Below are 23,394 nucleotides of genomic sequence, written 5' to 3' on the forward strand. Positions count from 1 at the left end.
CTTTTCCCACTCGATTCACGGACCCTGCTCTCACCAGCCTGAGCTACGGAGCTGGGCTGATTTATATTGCAGCCAACTCTAAAACTGTGATCTTGGGTGTGAAAACTGTCCTATACATATCGCATTTGAACTTACGCCGTCCTTTAGGTAAAGGTTTATCCGTGGATAATGAATGACTTTTCGTGCAGTAAAACCCTTGTACGAAGTATCCCTATAGATCCTCGTTCCAAAGAAGGAACCCAACTCCCAAGAAAAGACGGCCACTCTCTAAGCCGTCCATCGCGAATTTCCTCCTCCATTTTCCACTCCGTTAAACCGTCTTCGGATGAAATACGTCACAAACACCCACGTCGGTCAAAGGGATTCCAGAATAAGAAAAGTCTCGTCTCAGACGCGGGACTGGGAAGGTTGAATTTGCGGTCCTCTTTTTGAGCTGAATTCCAATCTCATTTCCTCCCCATATATTAGGTAGGACAGGCGCTGGATGGCCTTTATTCCGACTCGCGTGTTTTACATAAAGAGCTCGCTACCACTCACCGAATCACACGCGACCAGCGCCAGGTGCCCCACCAAAAACGACGCCCCAGCGACAAAAGTAAATCCCCGCTCTGTTCCTGTTTTTATTTCCATTTCCTATTCAAGTCGGCACCGATAGTCCCTGCTTTAGTACCACGAATTTATGAAAACCGTTATGCAAATGTTCTGCTGCTTGTCAAGCTGAGCTTTTTTTGCACTGAGACAGAGGGGAGTGGCTTCAAAGTCTAAGCTAAGAAAAATGTAGACGTGCAAAGTTATGTGAAGATTTTGCGTTGACTATTTAGGCACGAACGCACGGTGCACTCAACCGTGCCACCGAATTCAGCTCCCAGCCCGCACTGCTCCCAGCACCCATATGCCACTATCGGGCCGAGCCGTCCTTTCTACGTCGCTGCTGCCCAATTTTTGTCGTGCTTCAATAGTAAAAATTATTGGTTTTCAAAGCCAATAAAAAGAGAGGTGGTCGTGTGAATGGGGCGGCGCGCGCGGCTGCCGCCAGAAACGTGGCCGGCACCTGCCGACCGGGCCACAATGGCGGCGCCGGCCGGCCCGGGACCGCCGGCGACCCAGCGCGACGGTAAAACGTGGAAAATGAGGCTGCATTGCTGGCCAGACGCCCACGAGTCGGCGGCATTGTGCCTCGCAGAATGGTCAGTGGCAGCAGCGGTCGGTGGCGCGCGCGACAAAGAAGCCACGGCTATAACTCATGACCAGTGCCCGGCCCAAGACGGTAGCGAGTCACAGCTGAGACGGGCGAGTTAGAGGCGAGTCGAGCGAGTCTCGTCGAGACTCGACTCCGTTTCACGGCGCACAGCCGGATTACATGGGGCGTAAAACGGCGCACCGCAGCGGCGCTGAAGTGGGGGAGGCCGCCAGCGGTTCTCCGGACCACTTGTGCGTCCCGCGACAGATGGGTGTCTGGTGGGTGGCTCAGCTGGAGATAAGAGGATCTTCTCGGCTCGATGTGTCGACTCAACACAGTGGCTCGTCGGCTTGGAGGAGGAATGAATTGACTCAGAGGAGGCATTCGCACATGGCCTCATCCTTTACGTAAAGTTTTCATCAATGCTTTCGTATGACATCCAATCTCTCGATTAATTCCGTTTTGTCCATTTTCTCCATTTTCTCTTTGAAGTTAATGTAAAATCCCAGACGGCAATATTGTTTTTTAGGCCTTCAATAGTTCTACAGGTAGCCAATGACATCTGCACGTGAACATGGTTGCCTGTGAGAGGTGCACATGGGACCGATCGCGGCTGGAGGAGCTGGTCGAAACGGATGTCTGGGCCTGTGCACTGCAGTGGTGACCGGGGAGAGAAACGGAGCGGGCCGGCGTGCAGCATGGCCCACCTGCAACCCCTCCTCGACCCACCCACATACCCTCTCCGTCCTCAGCGACCCACCCCAACCCGCCAGAGCAGCGCGGGTCACACGTAAATAAATACCCCGAGCCGTCACCCGGCCGACTCAGCCCGCCGCTAAAGCCCGACAGCACCGGCTCAAACCCGACAGTCGTCCACAAGTGGGTGGGGATAAGGAGATATGAGGGAAAAAACGAACATATGCTATACGTCAACTGTCAGATCTGTCTGAGATTGATGTCAGTGGAAAGGGATTGCAGTTGGCCAAGAGTTGGTCAAGTTGGCAACTGTCACCGTTAATTTCGAACAAATCATTAATTGCATATTCACGCAGTAATGCTTGAAAGTGTTACAGACTGGCATGTATTTGCTAATTCCACATTGATTATGCGAATGCTGCACGGTTAAAAACAATATAAGGAACAGCAAAAAAGGAAAATCAGCGATATTTTGATTAAAAAATATTTACGGTGAGCAAATTTGCCATGATTCAAGCACGAGTTAATTATTCCCTATAATCTCAATCATGATTACCTACATGATAACATAGATAATATGTTTAGGTAGGTAATTGAAAACACTCCTTTAGCATAACCATTTTCTTTTTTGTATGGCCTCCGCATATTTCATGACTTTTTTGGTCAAGAGTCAGTGCCTACCTACTTATTTATGGTGCGTATACGGAAAATTGATAATACGAAACTACATTCATTTACAAGCAATAATGCTGTCTAGAATTTTACGTTTACTTCAAAGAGAGAATGGAGAAAATGGAGAAAACGGAATTAATTTTCAGGATGCAAGCATCCATACTGTCATGTTTTGCCATATTTGAATGGCTACCTTCTCTGAGGCTATGTTAGCATTTTTAATGCGAATTTCTACAAAGTAACTGACGAGCAGTGGCGTTTCAACTCAGTGTTATCAGCCAGAAATAGTCGTTTTCACGACGGCCATCTGGTACACATCTGGTGCACATTTGGTGCAGATTAGGTGCATATTTGGTCAAATTAGGTGCACTCGCCAGTCGCCGGATAGCCCGTCGTGAAAACGGCCAATACCTACATATGTACGTAGTTTGACAGAATTCCCGCACAAACATGGTTTCCGTGTTAGTACCGACACGACCCTCCATCGTTACCACCCATCAGTACTATCCCTCCATCGGTACCGTCATAACCCCCATCGGTACTATCCCTCCATCGGTACCGACACAACCCTCCATCGGTACTATCCCTCCATCGGTACCGTCATAACCCCCATCGGTACTATCCCTCCATCGGTACCGACACAGCCCTCCGTCGAGCTCGGCGATCAGGGGCGCCCGTGCGGACGCGCGGGTGAAAATAAACCGAAAATCAATACGGCCGCGGCGACTGCCCAGCGGTCAGGGGACGCGAAGGGTGGAGGGGACGGCAGGGCCGGCCAGCGACGCTGTTTTTACGAGGGGACCTCCCCAATGGCGGCCAACGAGCGCGTGACACCCCGCCGGGGCCGACGGAGCGACGAGACGTCGACGGCGGCGGCGGCGGCGGCGATCTTTGCCCCGTTGGCGCCGGCGGGCGATCGGGTGTCACCGACCCGTCCCTGTCCGCCGGCCGACAGTCAGTGGCGACACGCACAAAACGCACACGGCCGCACCGCCGACCAAGACACGTGGGCGGCCGGCCAGAGACGGGTGGGGTGGCCGACCGTCCATCCCTGCTCCCCCGGCTCCGATACGGGGCACTACGTCCCTCTCAATCATTCAGCCGTTATATTGTTGATTTGCGTCGCAGCGTGAGTTATTTATCCGGCGCACCTCGGCCCGTCCCTACCCACTCCTGTGACGATGTGTTTTATTGACCGGGAAGGTAGTCCCATGACGGGTCACTCACTTCCTGAATACAAACTCATCGATAGACTGAAGTGATCTAAGCCACTTCAGCGTTCTCTCCCGCCACTGATATCCATCATCAATCTCACTTTTACCAAAGACCTTGATCGCTCATCTCCCCGCGCTACGGGCCGGTCGCCAAAATAAGACCCGTCCAAGCGGCCGTCATGCGTGTACGCAGCCGGTGTGCGGCGGGGCCGGTGCGTCGTCCGGCCGGCCGGCGCGGCGCGGCGACCGTCAGCTGACGGCAGTGCGCCCGCCGACCGCGGCCGCCGGCGCTGCCCGCGGCGGTTCCTTCCGGCTGTCTGGGGGAGCTACTCGTCCCATGTGAGTACCGAGTACCCGATTGAACCGCGGTGACCCGCCTACTCGCCTCCTTTGCGGTCCTCCCCGGCGGGTTAGATACCGGACTTCCGGTTAGAGCCGCCCCTCGGCCGCTCCGTCCGGCCGCGGAGGGACCGAGTGTATGGGTGACGTCATAGCTGTGCGTATGGGCAGTCCACGGCCGGTCGATCGGCCCGTATCCCCCTCCCCTCCCCTGTCACCTCCCACTATGTGACCAAACCGGATATTGAATAGCGTGGTGTGCAGACCACATGATGTATTTCTGCAGGGTGTATACATTCTGCACTCTGCAGAATGTAGCAGACATCAGTATACTGATGTCTGCTCTATTACCCTTCTATGTGCGTATCTTATGCATGTCTTGACCAAAGCTTCTAGACACAGAACACTCGCAGCGAAGAAACCACCGCGTTATAGTCCACGTATCAGTACAGTGCACTGGAAAACACCCTCCTGAAAACAGCGGCGTCTTAAAAACAGCTGACAGCGTGCTCCAGAGGGCATTGGCCCTCACTCCAACGGTTAGTTCCCCGACAAAAACAATCACAATCATCCGCCTTCAAGCGCGCGGCTAAAGCTGAATAAGACCCGCCGAGCGGCCTGAAAGCATTTCATCGACAAGCATTTCCTTCAAGGAAAAAGATGGCCGAATTGAAAACATGTTTACGGCTGGGGCTGAAGCGTCTCGTCTCCTCGTTACCAATGTCTGGGCCGGTGCCGGTCCTCCGCGCCGTCCTCTTTGAACTAGCGTGCCCTGTCACGTGGTATAACGGTGAGTAACGGTCGGCCAACCCTTCCGACCAGTGCAGCGCTCCCAGGCGGCCGCACTGTGGCCCAGATTTTTAGCGCAAACAACTCGGTGGTATGGAGGCCGGGGCGGGGCTCAGCGCAGCCCGGCCCGAACTGCCCCGCCCCGCCCCGTCCCGTCCCGCTCAGTCCGACCCGGCGCAGCGCGGTCCCTCGCCCTCTGACTCTGTCATCGGTGGGTAGACGGCGCAATCCTAGCATTAGCTTTTTTTGCTTTAATGAATGGACAATTTGTGTTCAGTAGGTCAAAAGGAAAACATATGTACCTTATAAGCTAGGATATACGTCGTAATTTTACCTCCGTTGACTTCAGCAGCTCAAGATGCGATTGTCTCCATCTGTCATATTATTCCTCCTTTCACCCTCCTACATAGGTGTGAGGTTTCCTAGTTAGTCGGGAGACGTTATTGTATTGGCATTTGCCATGGTGTTGGACCCCGCATGTTATTTCACGTGTTCACCGTTTCCATGGTTACGACTTTGGATTTGTATGAATGAACAGGGTCGGGGGATTGATACTGGCCGGGCTGAGTCCGAACATGTCTGTGCTCCTTCTTTTGTTTACATTGTGAACCGCCAATACACGTAGCCGGTTCCATGTGGCATTTCTCAACACCAAGAAGACCTAACATGGCGCGGTCGGTAAGCTGAGCCAAGACTCCCGACCACAAATCAAGAACGACATCGGCATTACCTACCTCTCTACGACGGCCGACACTTCATCGCCGTGAGTTACACATTGACATTCACTGCGGTCGTGGCCAGCGGAAGTTCAATCGTGAGGTGAAATCGCATGTCTGAATTTGTAATGCCGCATTGTGTACCGTGCTTACTCTCGAAAGGATCGCTAGCGCAGCCGGAACACACTGAGTTGATATAGAAGACAATATACGCCACTCAGTTACAAGTGCCTCGATGGTCTAGCGGTTAGCGTACCCGGATTTCACGCGTGGGTACCGAGTTCGAATCTCGGGGAGGCAGGAATTTTTTAGCGTGATGTCTGCAGGAGAAGAATTCGCCGCTGCAATCGCCAGTCTCACCAGCCTGCTGAAGGACCAGGCTGAGGCCGCCAACCAGCGGGAGCAGCGGATGGCCGATCTCGTCACCCAGGCTCTACGAGGCAGGCAAGGGAGCGCATCGGGAGACGGTGACGACTCCCAGACATCGGACACCACGAACAGCAGACCCCGCCTGCCGCCGTCAGCCACTCCAGCGCCGCGTCTGGTCTGTTCGGCCAGCCTCAGAGAGTTCTCGTCATGGCGTGAGAAGTATAAAGGCTACCGTCTTCTCACTGGCCTCGACTCCCTCGACATCCCTGAACAGCGGGCGGCCTTATTAACACTCCTTGACGACGAATGGACGCGTGTAATACGCTACTCGCTGGACGTGACAGACGCCACACCTATCGACACTCTGCTAACAAAGATGGAAAGTCACCTCAGGAGCCAAAGGAACGTCATCGTCGACAGAAAAGAGTTCCATACCAGACAGCAAGCAGACGGCGAGCCATTCGACGAGTATGTAATGGCCTTAAAGGAACTGGCAGAGTTCTGCGACTTCTGCGTCCACTGCGCAGACGACCGGCTCCGAGACAGGATCGTGACGGGCATCAGATGTGAGGAAACAGTGCGACTCCTCCTCGCCGAATCGTCATTGACACTGCAAAAAACGATCGACATCTGTCGGGCAAGAGAAAACGCGACGCAGGACAGTGAAGCGATCCGTGGTAGTCACGCTCGCCCCGTGTCCGCCTACCGGCAGCGACGAAGCCGGGACAGCAGAGCCGGCCGGAGTCACGGTCCAGACGCCCGAGACACGTACCGAGAAGGCCGATACGGACGGGACGGCCAGGACAACCGGGAGAGAGGCTATGATAACGACCGACGGGACTACCGATCTGCCAGCCGTGGCAGGCGATGCGGCTACTGCGACGGACCATGGCACACCAAGGAGCAGCTAGCCTCCTGCCCTGCCAGAGGCACCACGTGCCGATCATGCGGCATCAAAGGGCACTACACATCCGTCTGCAGGAGATCTAGGCGGAGGCACACGCGGTCAGGCTCTGAAGACAGCCAGACATCTGACGGACCCCACCTGAACGGCGTGCAAATCCTAGGCGTCACAGCAAAGAAAACACCACAAGTCTCCCTCCTGGTTAGTCATCAGCGTGGACAGGGATCACTACTGTGGACGCCAGACACTGGAGCCGAAGTCTCTGTCATCGGCTCCAGAGAAGCGGAGCGGATTGGCATCGACACAGCACATCTGACACAGCCGGCAGACCGGCTCCTGGCCGCTGGAGGACACCAGTTGAAGTGTGCCGGCTCGCTCCAGTGCACACTCACCATGGGACAGCGCCAAACGTCCACCACCGTAACCGTCATACCGGGTCTCCAGGCAGCCCTCCTCTCATGGTACGACGCCATCGCCCTGGGGATAATCTCGCCGGACTTTCCGAAGCAGATCTACGGCATCACGGAAGCAACCGGAACGTCGCCTCCTGCTACCGGACACACGACAGCAGCGCCGGTAACGGCGCGCTCTCACACGGCGGTGGATGGCGACTCATCTCTCCCCACATGGGATCCAAGGAAAGGTGATCCGACTCCAGCACAGAGGCAGGAGCATCTAGACGCTCTGAAGAAGGCGTTCCCGATGGTGTTCAACACTCAGCCACCACTACGAGAGATGGCAGGCGGCCCAATGCGGATCGAACTAAAGCCAGATGCTCGCCCGTACGCGGTGACAGCCGCCAGAAACATCCCGCACGCATGGAAAGACGACATCAAGCGCCAGCTGGACGATCTGATCGCACAAGACGTCATCATGCCCGTGTCCCACCCGACCGAGTGGTGTCACCCGATGGTTCCGGTACCGAAGCCGCCGACAGACGGAAGCGGCGGCAAGACTTCCGTGAGGATGTGCGTTGATCTGACCAAACTCAACCTCTACGTCCGACGTGGAGCCCATCCTGTCACCACTCCTCACGATGCCGTCACCGGAATCGAGCAAGGCAGCCGATTCTTCACGAAGTTGGACGCGAAGTCAGGGTACTTTCAGATCCCGATCGCAGAGGAGGACCAAGACCTGACGTGTTTTATAACACCCTGGGGGCGCTTCAGGTTCAAGCGCGCCGTCATGGGCCTCTGCACGTCCGGTGACGAGTACGGACGGCGCGGAGACACAGCACTAGCTGGCGTGCCGAGAACGAGCAAGGTGGTAGATGACATCCTGGCATTTGACGACGACTACTCAAACCACCTCCAGCATGTTATCCAGATCCTCCAGCGGTGCGACAGCCACGGAATCACCCTGAACCCGGCGAAGGTGACGTTTGCCGCCGAGACGCTGGACTTCTGCGGATACGTCATCAGTCCTGACGGCTACACGGCAGACCAGCGCAAGGTGCGGGCGATAGCCGACTTCCCGACCCCAGAGAATCTCACCGACCTGAGAAGCTTCATGGGACTAGTGAACCAGCTCGGAGCGTTCTCAACGGACACAGCCAGAACGGCCGAGCCTCTGCGAGACCTGCTAAGGCCCCGCAACCACTGGGCATGGACTACAGTACACCAGGCAGCGTTTGAAGCCGTCAAAGCAACGCTCATCGAGCCACCGATCCTGGCTTACTTCGACCCATCGCTGCCAACAACAGTCCACACAGACGCCTCGCGACTCAAAGGTTTGGGCTACGCGCTGCTGCAGCGTCACGGTCAGGACTGGAAGCTAGTGCAGTGTGGCTCCAGATTTCTCACTGACGTCGAGTCACGGTACGCTGTAGTGGAGCTCGAGATGCTGGCAGTAACGTGGGCAGTGCGCAAGTGCCACGTCTACCTGGCCGGGATGCCGGAGTTCAGACTCATCACCGACCACAGACCTCTGGTTCCCATCCTGAACACCAAGTCTCTGCCAGAGATAGAGAACCCAAGGCTCCAGCGACTGCGGGAAAAACTCATGTCCTACAGCTTCACAGCAGTGTGGAAAGCTGGCAAGACGCATCAACTCCCAGACGCACTATCAAGAGCACCGGTGGACCACCCGAGTCCCGAGGACGAAGAAGCAGAGCACGAAGTGGCACACCAGACGCGCAGCGTCCTGCTGGCACACATCAGGAACGGCGAAGACGACGACGGAGAAGGTCCACCATTTCGTGACGTCATTCTAGACAAGATCAGGGAGGCCGCCAGAACGGACGAGACCTACCAAAAGCTGACAGATGTAGTCCTGCACGGGTTTCCTGATCACAAGGCGGACCTCTCCAGCGTGATTCACCCCTACTGGAGCGTCCGCGAGCGACTTTCCGTGGACGACGGACTCCTCGTCTGCGGGGCCAGACTGATCATTCCGCACAGTCTCCGACGAGAAGTGCTGGACCGTCTCCACGACAGCCATCAAGGTGTGGCCCGGACGAAGCGGCGCGCCAGGCAGTCCGTCTTTTGGCCCAACATCTGTCAAGAAATCGACAACCTCGTGACATCATGCCAGCTCTGTCACGAGCGGCTACCCAGCCTTCCGAAGGAGCCGCTCATGACCGACCCTCTGCCGACGAGGGTGTTCCAGTCGGTATCGGCGGATTTCTTCCAGCACGCAGGGAAGACATTCCTCGTGTACGCCGACCGACTCTCTGGCTGGCCAATCGTCGTCTCCTGCAAATGGGAAGCAACATCACGAACTCTCGTCCGCTACCTGCGCGAGATTTTCTCTTCCACAGGCGTGCCAAACATTCTGAGAAGCGACGGAGGGCCACAGTTCTCTGCGCATCACACGAGGGACTTCCTGAAACGCTGGGGGGTCGAGCACGTGCTCTCAAGCCCCCACTATCCACAGTCGAACGGCCACGCCGAGGCCGCAGTCAAGCTCGTCAAACGCCTCCTGCAGAAGACGTCGGTGGCTGGGAACACGGACTGTGACGAGTTCGCTCGAGGCATCCTGGAGATCAGAAATACACCTGGGGCAGACGGACGCTCTCCCGCCCAAATTCTGTATGGGCATCCAGTGCGGTCGGCAGTCCCGATGCATCGTCGAGCCTTCGACAAAGTCTGGCAGAAGGCCGCAGAAGACTGCGACCGAAAGGGAGAGGAGAGACAGAAGAAAGCGGAAGAAGCGTACAACGAGCGAGCCAAGCCATTGCGGCCACTGCGCATCGGCGCGCACGTCTCCGTCCAGGACTCGACCACGGGCCTGTGGGACAAGATGGGACTCGTGGTGGGCATCGGACGCCGCCGAGACTACCTCGTCAAGACGCCGAGCGGCCGTATCTTGTGGCGCAACAGGAGGTTCATCCGCCCCTACCGCCCAATCATCGCAACACGAGGAGGTCTGGCCCGCAGAGACAACAAGGACGGGACGCCCGCCCCAACTCGAAAGACGGTGCGGTTCTCGGAGATGCCGCCGGAGACAATGGCACCGCGGCGCACCGGCCGACGGCGTCAGCCCCCGGGGAGGTTACAGGTCGACCCGGAGCTGAAGACCTACCGGTCGACCCGGGGGGAGATGTGAGGTTTCCTAGTTAGTCGGGAGACGTTATTGTATTGGCATTTGCCATGGTGTTGGACCCCGCATGTTATTTCACGTGTTCACCGTTTCCATGGTTACGACTTTGGATTTGTATGAATGAACAGGGTCGGGGGATTGATACTGGCCGGGCTGAGTCCGAACATGTCTGTGCTCCTTCTTTTGTTTACATTGTGAACCGCCAATACACGTAGCCGGTTCCATGTGGCATTTCTCAACACCAAGAAGACCTAACAATAGGTATATAAGTATCTAGCATAGCACTAGCTAGCTGACCACCAATAATCTAGTTTTTGAAATTTGAATCACTTATATAATTTGCGAATGTGCATTGATTTTCGGCCGCAAGTTTCGGCACCTCTGTAGCTTTCACTGGCGCCAGTTTGATGTCTTGCGAATAATTCACCATTTCCAAAAATCCACCACCGCGACCGGTTGGCCGATGCCATCTGTGGTCCCAGGTGCGAGTCTGGCCCGCCCGCGGTGTTATTTTGGGAGCCCCACGCGATACCACGACTATATATCATATAGTCAGATATCGCGAGCTGTTTCAGCTGAAGGTGTGCGTGCCTATAATGTTGAAATCTCACACACGGTGGCTTCACGCGAGAATACCTATGCATTAACGACGCAGATGTTGGCTCCACGTAATGATTCTGTAGCTTTGAAAACACTGGAGGACAGAAAATTATGTCGTCAACAATGTCACAATATTTATCCGATTTAATATCAATACCAGTACCATTTGCTCCGGCCGATTCACACAACAGTAGAGTGGAAATGAAGTAAGTCGAGGCTACTGAAAGTTTCGTCACGATAGGCTGATTTTTTACCTTAGTTATTCGCGAAAAACCGAGGGGTTCCATCCAACCCCTAATAGAACCAGGGTAAAATTTGGGGTTATCATTTCAAAGAAATAAGATAATATATCCACAACCTTACATATTAAAGCTACGTTCACTACAGCAGTCAAAACACTTAGTTCGGGGACGTGAAGCCTACTCACCATAAGGCGCCATGTTCGGAGCCCGCGGAGGTTCTTCGCGTAACTTTTCCCGATGTGTCGTCGTCCTTAGGAGCTGGGAGTGCCGGGCCGATGTGCCGGTCAGTCACCCTCAGTTGTAAACCAGCGGGATGTTACTTAACGCCTAGAGGATGATGAAAGAATTAAATGACGCTCTTACATGGAGAAATGGGCTGATTCAAAAAGTCATAAAACAGCCTCAATTGATACGGTGTTCGACGTGAAACGCAATACGTTTATGAATGACGAAAAATGAGCTAGTAACATTTTACCTATTTTCGATACCTAAATGGCAATGTAAAATGTTTCCGCCAGTAATCAACTATCATGCTTTATTTTGCGGTCAACCGCTAAAGTAGCGCTCGGTATCCTCAGATGACCTTCTTTCACCCCGGCCGACCGGTCACGGCCGCCACAGAGCCGCCCCGTGACCCCCGGCCACTCCTCCCGCCCCCTCCGGCCAGGTGGTGAGTCAGCTCGCCCTGACGAGCCGACGACACCGTCCGGTATCGGCGGCCTCCGCGGCCGGGCGCCGGGGGCCATCTCTGAGAAAACACGTCTAAAATTATCAGCGCCGCGTGCCGCGCTCGGCCGCCTCACGCGCGTGCGTGTCGGCCCTTCCGGTGTGTGCGTGCGCCGGGGCGGAGGCGGCGCCGGGCTGGACTGGCCGGCAGAGCTGTTTGTCGGCTCTCTGGTCACCAGATGAGCGGATGTCGGTCCGTCCACGGTCAGACAGATGCCTCCCCGCCGACGCCACTCCGGTAATGGGGTGAAATGCAGCGGCGGCCCGGGAGGATGTGCTCTGTTAGTTGGCTTGTTTGATTCCGTTTGTTCTTTGCGGACTCGTCGATATTGAGCTTTAATCATGGGTAGATTTTTCGTTAGTCTTCATTTTATTTAATGGTTATCAAGCGGTGATTGTGGTACCTATATTTTATTTTATTTCATTATGATTTATTTTCACGGAAAACAAATATTTTTTATCCATCCAGATTCCAGACTACCGCTATCGGTTTTTGCGGACGATACGTCCGCTTACAAAATGAAATTCCACAGAAAGATTTGAAAACGCTTGATAGGGTAGCTGTGGATCCTTACACTGTGGAGTGTGGCCTATAAATGGGGAAAAAGCCGAAGTCTAAGTAGTTGCATAAACGGCAACAGAAAAAACGAGCAACAATAACTGATTGATCATTCTTAGATGCAGTGTATTGCTGCATATAATTGAAGGGCTAATTTTACTGTCATCTCAGTGTATCGGTACGGTTTGATCTGTCATGTTCTGGCCTGTCTGACGCGGGTTTCCGGCTTCACACGGAAGTGCAGGGCCCGGCAGTGGGGGTTACTGGGGAGTTTAACTCGGTCTAATCTGCCGCCGACTCTGTCTGGGCTGCTGACCATTAATTAGCTGCTGCGGCTGACCCATAATTGGCTGCGGCCGGCAGCTGGCTCCACTGACCGGTCAGGTGGGATAACTCCGCAGAGGGCACGGGTCAATCAAACAGCGCCGTCTCCCCCCGCCCCCGCCCCCGCCCCGCCGGGCACCAGGCCGGCCGGCCGGCAGGGGCGGAAGTGCCCCACTAATGACCGTGTTTGTAAACGGCCGAGACGACGAGAACAGCGGCCGATCTAATTAGGATCCACCGAATGCAAGCACACAACGATGGAAATTAAAAACAAACCCGAACGCTGCCGATCAGCGCCGCTGGTTGCCATGGCAACAGAAGTCGCTGCCGGGTGCCTGTCATACCAGCGTCGAGAGCGGTGCCTGTTGCGGAAGCGGTCGTATCGGAGGTTAACCAACCTGCGGTAATGGCAGGCGATGGCGGTCAGTTATTTATTAGGGAGCTGAAGGGGTGGAGGGTTTGCCCAGGGAATGAGTACATACCTGGGGTATTACAGGGGGTGTGGACAGCTGCTGTTGGCGGTTTTGCCACGGGCACGGGCGCGCGGGCCGGCCCCGGCAGCACGGGATCACCCTGATCTGTAATGAGACGGTGGGTTATCCGCATGACTGCAGATGCGGCCTCAAACACCAGCCAGGTATGGGCGAGCACGGCGAATCAATTACGGGGGCAAGGCCGCCGAAAACCACCAGGGTAATCTTTGAGCGCCGCCCGTGATGGAGCGAGCGCTGAGCGCCATTTTGCAGACCGTGCAGCTGGCTCTGTTCATAATGAGCCGACTGGCATCGGGAGAGCAGAGTGAAACATAATTTGTGGGCGATGCAGCTCCAACTGAAGCTCGTCACAATCTACTGCAAGCCGAAAACGCATTTGCGTATGCGTTTTCGGCCTATCTATGTTCAATGTTGGTTAGTTGGATAGATAAGAATAGGGGAGACCCGGGAGGTATGGGTCTCCGGGAGGTACACTCGGGGGCAGATTGATGTTCCACAACTCTTTATCCACCGGGTTCCTATGGCTCAGCATTGGCAGCAGCCGCCTGGTACCGGTAGACTGTGCCGCTTCACTTACTTGTCAAGCGGCACAGCCTACCCACCTGTATGACACCGGTCTGGGTCGGTGGCTGGAAGGCGATGTGGGCCGCCTGTGACGTCAGCGCAGCGGTGAGGGCCGAGCCCGGAGGCATGGCTCGGGTCGGCGCGGCGCGGCGGCTGGCGAGGACTGGGGAGTGAGGTGGGGTCGCATCTCAAGGCGCCAATTATTCTACCTAACAATTGCGCTAAAGCAGTTGTTAAAATGTCCTATCCCCAAGACAGCGCCTATCATCATGCTTGCAATGCACATTACGACACACTTAAGCGTGGCAATGGGACAGCCGATAGAACTTATGTCACTCGTGCATCGAGGTGCGGAGCTATATTTTGTATAACATATTAGTATTAAGGCCTTGATCGAGCAGATTGGTGTCTATTGTTTCGCACGGCAATCGTCCAGAGACGTGGGAACTGGGGGTTATGAGTAGTGCCGCAGCCAACGCTCCAATTTAAAGCGATTATTACTGTTGCTCTAATATGTGGTCGCAGCCTCCAATAGCAAACCGTTCCAACTAGGAGCCAAAAAGCCGGCCACTCAGGGGGGTTCGAACCGGGCTTCTCCCACCGGCCAATTCACGACACGAGCGTTCATCCACTGAGCTACCGAGAATGGTCCTCGTCCGCACAAAACAAAATGACATCCACCCGCTGACCGCCAATGACAGTATTGTGACATTTGATCGCGTTTGATCGCGGCGGGTGGTCGCTGGTTTCGGCAGCTCAGTGGATACACGCTAGCGTCGTGGGGTGACCGGTTGGAGAAACTCGGTTCGAAACGTCCCAGGTGCGCGACTTATTTGTTCCTAGATGGAACGGTTTGCTATTGGTGGCTGCGACCACACATTAGAGGAACATAAGAGTTGCTTTGGGACGCCGCGCTATCCAAAAACCAGAGGCGGATCCAGCTCAGAGTTTTTTTGGGGGGGGGCAAACCATAACAATTTATCGATTCTTTCCATGCCTCGTCCATAGGCGTAATGTTAAAATTATGCCGTTGGGGGGGGGGGGGGGCAAATGCCCATTTTGCCCCCCCCCCCCTGGATCCGCCACTGCCAAAAACCCCAGTTCCCACGTCTCTGGACGATTGTTGTGCGAAATAATAGACACCAATGAGCTCAATCAAGGCCTTAATACATATCTGTTAAAAACAATGTAGCTCCGCAACTCGATGCACGTGTGATATAAATTCTATCGGCTGTCCCAATGTCACGTTTAAGTGTGTCGTAATGTGCATGGCAAGTATGATGATAGGCGCTGTCTTGGGGATAGGACATTTTAACAACTGCTTTAGCACAATTGTTAGGTAGAATAATTGGCGCCTTGAGACGCGAAAGTTAACTACACTCGCTCAGCCGCGCGATGGTCCGTGCTCCCACCCCACCTCACTCCCCAGCCCTCGCCAGCCGCCGCGCCGCGCCGACCCGAGCCATGCCTCCGGGCTCGGCCCTCACCGCTGCGCTGACGTCACAGGCGGCCCACATCGCCTTACAGCCACTGACCCAGACCGGTGGCATACGGTGTGGGTAGGCTGTGCCGCTTGACAAGTAAGTGAAGCGGCACAGTCTACCGGTACCAGGCGGCTGCTGCCAATGCTGAGCCATAGGAACCCGGTGGATAAGGAGTTGTGGAACATCAATCTGCCCCCGAGTGTACCTATGGGCCAGCGCAGTTTTGAAGAAGTGTTGCGTATTTTTACACATTTGACCGCGTAAACTGGTAGCAGCCATTTCGTTATACAACCCATGTGATTTCCAAAATCTTCCTCGGTTTTCTTTGGCAATGAGCGGCGATCATGCGTTTTTTGCCCTCTTCGAGTAAAATACGGTACATACAGAAAATTCGTGATAAAATTGAACCAGGCTCGTTTTACTATGTCACGCCAACGCTAACATAAAGTTTAAAGCACACAAAGTAAGACTGGATAGACAATTTGAAGCTTTCTTGCAAGATTATGATATGAGCTGAGATGCTAACCGTCCTAACCGGGAGGTTCGGGCCACCCACCCCCGGTGATCCTAAATAATTGAAATGATGCTTTCATTGAATGTACTCTTCAATAAGTTTTATTTTTGTCGCACAAGGACGAAAATTTAAGTACAAATTGCATTCGAACAGATAAATATTATTTATCTTATTTCATGGAACATTATTAGAGTTTGCCAAAATACATATGTGCCCGCAAGTGACCTCCATGAAGTAAGCTGTTGAGCGCTTATGCGGTACCTGGGCTCTAAGAAAGCTCAAGGTAGAGCCCAGCTACAAGTATTATCTCAATGTCGAGAAAAGAATGTGAAACATGACACCGACCCATACGTCCCGGGCATGGCCCATCCTCCCGGTGTATTTTGATGGATCGAAAAAGCGCATGATTTATTTAAAGTTATCTCGAGATAAAATAGTTTATCCCAAATACCTAATATCAGGGCCACTTTAAAGGCGAAAGGCAATCTCACGTACACAGAGTGAAAAACCGGGTCTAGCCCCTGCCCAATGGAAGAAAATTGCCTTTTCACAAAACCGGCCCATACCTCCCGGGTCTCCCCTACGTAACGACATTTTAGGACTATGATGATTAGCGAATATCTTGAACTTTGTAACCATCATTTAACCCTCGCCCCGTTGGGGGGGGCCATTTTGGCCCCCCCCCTGTGGTTTTTCCTGAATAGCAAGAAAACGGCGGCGCGCAGCGCCGCCAAATTTTCAGTACCTTTCCGGGCATCAATTTGACACCTTCACACCAAATTTCAAGTCTTAGGTCACCTTAGGTCAGGAGTTATTGAGGTCAAACTGAGGTCATGTTCGAGCAAAAATGAGCAAAAAACGTGCAATCTTGAAATGCTCACCAAATCTACAGTTATCAAGCAATTTCAAAGTTCTTTATATGGTCTAATAGACAAAAAGCGGCGCTACAAAACTGCTATCTCGGATTTTCAAAATTTTGGGTTTTTGACCCAAAAAATTCAAAAAAATGATTTTTTTTAGAAAAACTAAAAAAAAATCCAAAATTTTTCCGAATTTCGAAAAAACCGGAATATATGTGATAGTCCCTGCGCTCTTCTATATACATACCAAATTTCAGATCGATATCTCGTTTTTTGGCCAAGTTATAGCGAAAAAACTGTTCAAAAATGATGACGTCAAATTTTTGAACTCAATTTTTAGCGATTCTAGACCTCGTACGGCAAAACAAAGACCACCATTGAACTCCCCGTGACGAGCTGCATCGATTCGATACCCATTTTATGCAAAAATATCAACTTTGAAATTTGACCTTTTTTGACCTGACCTTGACCTGACCTTGACCTGACCTTGACCAAAACGTGACCTAAGCTGGCCCCAAAGGCTGCCTGACCCACATAATCGCATTTGTCATGTAAAATGGACCATAAAACATGTATCACACGACACTTTCATATTGTGACCCCCCAGTGACCTGACCTCAGTGACCTGACCTGGTATCAGTGACCTCAACTAGCAAAATATGTGTTTGAAGAACATTTCCCCATCAATGATTTTCAATGAAATGCATTTTACTCGATTTTACAACGCATTTCTTGAAATGCCTGTAAACGGTGAAAATTGGACCTTTGACCTGACCTGTGACGTCATCGGTTTGACCTAGGTCAATAAAATTGGGTCACAAGGTAGTTCCCTGATAGGGCTATCCAACACCGTTTGCCGCTTGTCGCTACGTTGCGTGGTTCTCGAGATCTTAGGGGGGGGGGGCCAAAATGGCCCCCCCCCCCCCCCAACGGGGCGCGTTGCTCGGCAGAGCCCAACGGGGCGCGGGTTAATAGTGATCTGATAAGTATGTATGGCTTTGATATCAGATCAACACCAAGATACAGAGAAAGTCTTAGATCGGGAGACCGTATCTTACACTCCTCATTACTGACGCTGCATATTTCCACTCTGTCCGCAAGCCTTCCGTTTTCTCTGTGCCCGTTTTCCACGCTGTGCTGTGCGCGCCGGTAGCGCTGGCCCACATATCGGCGATTTGCCGGGGCCGTGAGAGGGCTGTTACCCCGGTCCTGGATCCCTCGGGGCACGGCCATGTGCGTACCGGCTCGCTCCACTGGGACAGCACGCATGGCGAGGGTTCACCGGCGACCGGAGCTCTGGGCGAAGTAGGCCGCTGTTTTCGAGTAAACATGGTCGGAAAGTCGGCCCGTCAGGTGGATTCCAGGTCACCGGCTGGACCAGGACCCAAGGGCCGGATGCACGCGAGATTGCCGCCCGTTTTCACCCGGTTACTGGTTACTGTTTGCTTCCCTGGGTCGCTGCCGCCGCCCGGCCGCCCGGCGAGCCGTCAACAGACCACCAACGCTGCCATGAATTCTGCCTCACAGTTGAACCACCATTGCTGCAATGCCGACCATCCGATCAACGGATGAAATTATCTGTTGTCGACAATGAGTGCTTTTAAACATGCTTTTTATCTTGGAAACAAGATCGTGAGTCTTCCATTGAATAAAGTATTGGATAAACAATAACCATCTCCGTCTGATTGCATCCATGGATCACCGGCCACCGATCGCTCTGATTATTCAATATTCTTATCAGTGTACCGAACTCGTTCTTATAAGTAAATCATAGGGATGCTTCTTCTTCATAAGCTCATGAAGGGTTTGATGAGCTTTGAGGCTTGGGAGTCGAGTTGCTGTCAGTTGTTGTTTCACTCAGGCAGTCATTAATCTGGTTTTTGGTTTTGCACTCTGAGCACATCCGCCCCGGGTTCCTGTGCTTTCTCAGTGCAGTGGACCGGCAGACGAGGTCAGAGGTCAGCTCTGGGCCGACGGGCGGGGTCAGAGGTCAGCACTCGGCTCGTGCCAGACGCTGCCTCCCCGCTTCTGGGGGACCGGGCGCCGCCGGTATTTTGTCCATCCGTCATGTCTCGGCCGGACGGCGGCCAGCCTCGGAGGAAGTCCGCAGGGGGAGGGAGAGGGGTGGACGGGTGTCGGCGGGTATGGCAGGGGCACGCGGCGTTTTGACGCCATGAGCGGAGGAGTTGTCGCGTCAACAAGCATCTTGGCACGTGGCGGGGAGCCGGACCGGATGTGAGGCTGTTCCCCGGCCGGGGATGGACGGGAAAGGCCGGGGAGGGCGCCGGAACCGACCTGGGCCGGGGTGGCCATCCCCCTCCACCCCCGGCTCCGTCTCTGTCTCCGTCAACGGCCCCGGCTCTTGATACAAGGGTGAAGACTCGTCAGCTGTTTAGAAAATGAGATGCACCAGAAAGTAAAAATCTGAAACCATACTGAAACTTGGCATCAAGCGATTTATTATCTTTTCCATTTTATTCCGCATAACCGTACTAATTTTCCCCGTTCAGCATTTGACTAACTTGTTCTGATGTCAGCATTTGAGAGACGACTTGTCCGTAAGGTATTCAGTGGCGGTCGCAGGGGGGGGGGCCATCAGGGCCATGGCCCCCCCCAAAGGCAAATCAGGGGGGCCATCATATCATTTGGCCCCCCCCCCAAACAACCGATGGGCCCCCATGGCCGTATGGGGCCCTGGCCCGTATTCGATTGTCACGAGGCTCGAGAAACCCACGCCAGCTATTAACAGCTCCCATACCAGTCTTTGAGGGTCCTACACTGACCTCTGAGGGCCCTTCAGTGGCGGTCAAGCGTCCACATTGACCGCTGAGGACCTGTATTGACCTCTGAGGGCCCTCCACTGGCCTTTGAGGGCCCCTAAACCGGCCTCAGGGGCCCAACCGGCGTCTGAGAGCCTCACACCGGCCTCTGGTGGCCTCATTTCTGTCTCTCGAGTCCCAAGACTAGCCTTTAAGTGTCTCTGAGGGCCCCGCACTGGATTCTGAAGACCCGATGTCGAGCCAGCATCGGCCTCTGGGGGGCCATCTTGGCCTTTGAGGGCCCTCCGCTGGTCTCTGGGGTCCAACGCCGGCCCATGCCGGCCTTTTAGGGCCCCACACTGACCTCTAAGGGCCCATGCTGGCCTGTAAGGACCCACATTAGCCTCTAAGGGCCCCCCGCACTGGATTCTGATGACCCAATGCCGGCCGCTCAGGGCCCGCATCGGCATCTGAGGGCCCATCTTGGCATGAGGGCCCTCCGCTGGCCTCTGGGGTCCAACGCCGGCCCATGCCGGTCTTTTAGGGCCCCACACTGACCTCTGAGGGCCCATGCTGGCCTGTAAGGATACACATTAGCCTCTATGGGCCCCACACTGGATTCTGTAGACCCGATGCCGGCCTCTAAGGGTCCGCATCGGCCTCTGAAGGCCCATCTTGGCCTTTGAGGGCCCTCTGCTGGCCTCTGGGGTCCAACGCCGGCCAATGCCAGTCTTTTAGGGTCCCATTCTGATCTTTGAGGGCCCCATGCTGGCCTGTAAGGGCCCATATTAGCCTCCGAGAGCCCCCCGCACTGGATTCTGAAGACCCGATGCCGGCCTCTAAGGGTCAGCATCGGCTTCTGCGGGCCCATCTTGGCCTTTGAGGGCCTTCTGTTGGCCTCTGGGGTCCAACGCCGGCCCATGCCGGTCTTTTAGGGCCCCACACTGACCTCTGAGGGCCCGTGCTGGCCTGTAAGGACCCACCTTAGCCTCTGAGGGCCCTGCACGGGCTTCTGAAGACCTGATGCCGGCCTCTAAGGGCCCACATCGGCCTAGTCTGAGTGCCCATCTTGGCCTTTGAGGGCCCTCTTCTGGCCTCTGGGGTCCAACGCCGGCCCATGTTAGTCTTTTAGGGCCCCACCCTAACCTCTGATGGCTCCATGCTGGCCTGTAAGGACCCATATTAGCCTCCGAGTGCCCAATTCGGTCTCTGATGGTCTCAAACTGCCCTTTGCAGGCCCTGTACTGGTCTCTGAGGGCTCTAAACTGGCCCCTAAGAGCCCAAACCAGCCTCTAAAGGTCCCACGACCCACACCGGCCTCTGATGGTCCCATTTCTGTCTCTGGTACCGAAACTGCCCTTATGTGCCTCTGAGGGCCCCGTACTGGCTTCTGAAGGATCGATGCCGGCTTCTGAGGACCCATACCGGTATTTAAGTGCCTCATAGCGACACCTGAGGCCCCACACTAGCCTCTGAGGGGCCCGCAAACTGGCCTATGAGGTCTCTACACCGGCCACTGATGGCCCTATTATGTTCTCTTGGGGGCTCAAGCCTTACCTTTGGGCGTCACGCACTTGCTTATGAAGGCCCACATCAGCCTCTGGGGCCCTACCTGGGGCCTTTGAGGCCCTTCGCTGACCCTTGGGTCCAACGCCAGCCTCTGGGGGTCTGACACCGTACTCTAAGGGCCCCATTGCAGCCTCTAGGCGATAGGTATCGCCGAAGCGCTATCGATGGGCCCATAAGTGTAGGAACCATGGGTGCAGTGGGCGCAGTTGCACCAACAATAATTCTGCAGTGAGTGCAGACAATGTATTCTGCATCCACAATAATCTGGAACAAAACCCCCTTTCCTCAGCAATACTACTTTCCATGCAGCACGACAAATTTAGGATATTTTGCCCACTATCCGTCTTTCGAAGCATTTGCTACTGTAATGGTCTTCAAAATTTGCATTTGTGCTCAAGTGAAAAAATATTAAACGGAAGTCGGAACACATGTGTGAACAGATACCGATGAGCCACTGTTAAAAGTTTTAGCACGATGATCTTAACCTTCGCCCCAGTGGGGGGGGGGCATATGTTACCACCCTGTCGCGTTTTTCGCGTGTGAATAAAAAACCGCGGCGCGTAGCGCCGCGCCGCTTGGGGTAGCTTTTGGTACATCAATTTTGGACAATGTGTGAAATTTTTGACCCCAGGTCATGTCAGGTCAGGTCACCAGGTCAAGTTAACTGACCAAGCCTTAAAAAAAGTTTGCAATCATGTCCAGCCTGCAGTGTTTGTCAGAAAGGTTTTAAACTTGGTGGATTGCATGCTGTTATGGGAGCCTACAATTTGTATATCTCGGATTTTTTATATCCGTGACCTAAGGTCAGGTCAGTGGCATGACCTTTCCATTACAAGTCAATGGAGAAAAATGAAAATGCCTCTAGATCCGTGTGTACGCATAGGAACAGTCCAAATATTTCAGAATCACAATGATTTAGTCCACTCGTGATGACCAAGGTGTCATTTTTGCTGATAACCTCTAGAAAGGTCATCCGAGGTCATTTGAGGCTACAAACAGTTTTTTGCCAATAACTCGCGATTGGAAAGAGATAGAACGCTGGGGATGGTCTCATTGTGTTTGTCTTGTTGAGACGCATCGACTGATATGCAACATGACCTTTTCCGGTCAGGTCATGACCTTGACCTGAGGTCAAATTTTTAAGTTGACCTTTCAAGGTCAAATTATAGTTCATTCGACGCGTCTCGGTGAGGGGAACACGATTCTGGCAATAGAAATGTCGTGGCTTTTTGTAGTCGAAAGTTATTGACGAAAAACACTTTTCGTAAAAACAGCTATTTTTTGAGTTTTTGCCCTCTGGAGGTTAAACCGTTGACCTGAGGACAATATTGATAATGAGCTTTTCAAAAGAAGAGCTCAAAAGCTATCGAGTGCTTTTCCATGCGTTTTTCTAGCTACCATAGTTCCTGAGATAGCGGCATGTTTTCTGAAAAATATAATGACAATTGGCAAATTTTGACCTTTGATGACCTCTGGTGACCCCAATATTGCTCTAAGGTGAAAAATGACCGAAATACTTTCAAACGTACGTATTGAGAGCTATCGACTGCTTTTTACCGCGTCTTTCTAGCCCTCTTAGTTTTTGAGTTAGAGGTGGGTGGTAACATATGCCCCCCCTCACTAGGGCGAAGTTGGCCGAGACCGCCACTGGGGCGCGGGTTAAAAAATTGCAAAGTTTTTTTTTTTTGCAAAGAAAATTGCAAAGTTAGCCGCCTTTACTTTTGCGGTAGTCCATTCACAGTTGCGTGAATTATTGACAAAATCAATGCTTCAAAATGCACTTTTCGGTACCTTTTCGACATGGTGCACCCTCAAAGCTCTCAATGAGCCTCCGCTCGGGTGCCGCTCCCTACCCCCCCCCCGCTTCACTGGTCATGGCCTAGATTTCTGCACCCGTGCACTACGCCCGTGGGCCCCTTTAAGCTAGCACCGGGCCCCCCGGATCAGCGCAGGGGCCCCTTTGCCAAGTTGGCCCCCCCAAACTCCAAGTCTGCGACCGCCCCTGAAGGTATTATGGTTATTTTTAACAGAAAAAAATGCTTCTGATGCTTTACTCTTTTCAATCGTTCCGATACATCAATATTAAAAATTATTTTGCGCCGTCCTCAAACTACCTTTGCAGTGAGTAGGTACACAACGCCAATAACGGCTGTTCGGCCTAACTTCAAATTACCGGATAAATTTTGCTATATTTGTATTTATTGAAACCGTCAACAGGCACAAAACCCAATAAAAGACGGAGTTAAAAAGTAAAAGCACAAATAACACTAATAAAAAATG

General features: G+C 53.6%; 1 protein-coding gene across 1 annotated transcript in view; it reads left to right on the forward strand.

The window, feature by feature from the left end:
• The first annotated feature begins 4,066 nt into the window (after window positions 1–4,066).
• LOC122379160 (protein hunchback-like) overlaps window positions 4,067–23,394 on the forward strand; it is a 44,164-nt gene continuing 24,836 nt past the window's right edge. The window contains exon 1 of the mRNA XM_043361118.1: window positions 4,067–4,101. The gene's annotated coding sequence lies outside the window, so the exon portion shown is untranslated. The remainder of the gene's footprint in view (window positions 4,102–23,394) is intronic.

The sequence above is a fragment of the Amphibalanus amphitrite genome, unplaced genomic scaffold, assembly GCF_019059575.1.
Source record: "Amphibalanus amphitrite isolate SeventyFive unplaced genomic scaffold, NRLGWU_Aamphi_draft 000072F_arrow, whole genome shotgun sequence".
NCBI lineage: Eukaryota > Metazoa > Arthropoda > Thecostraca > Balanomorpha > Balanidae > Amphibalanus > Amphibalanus amphitrite.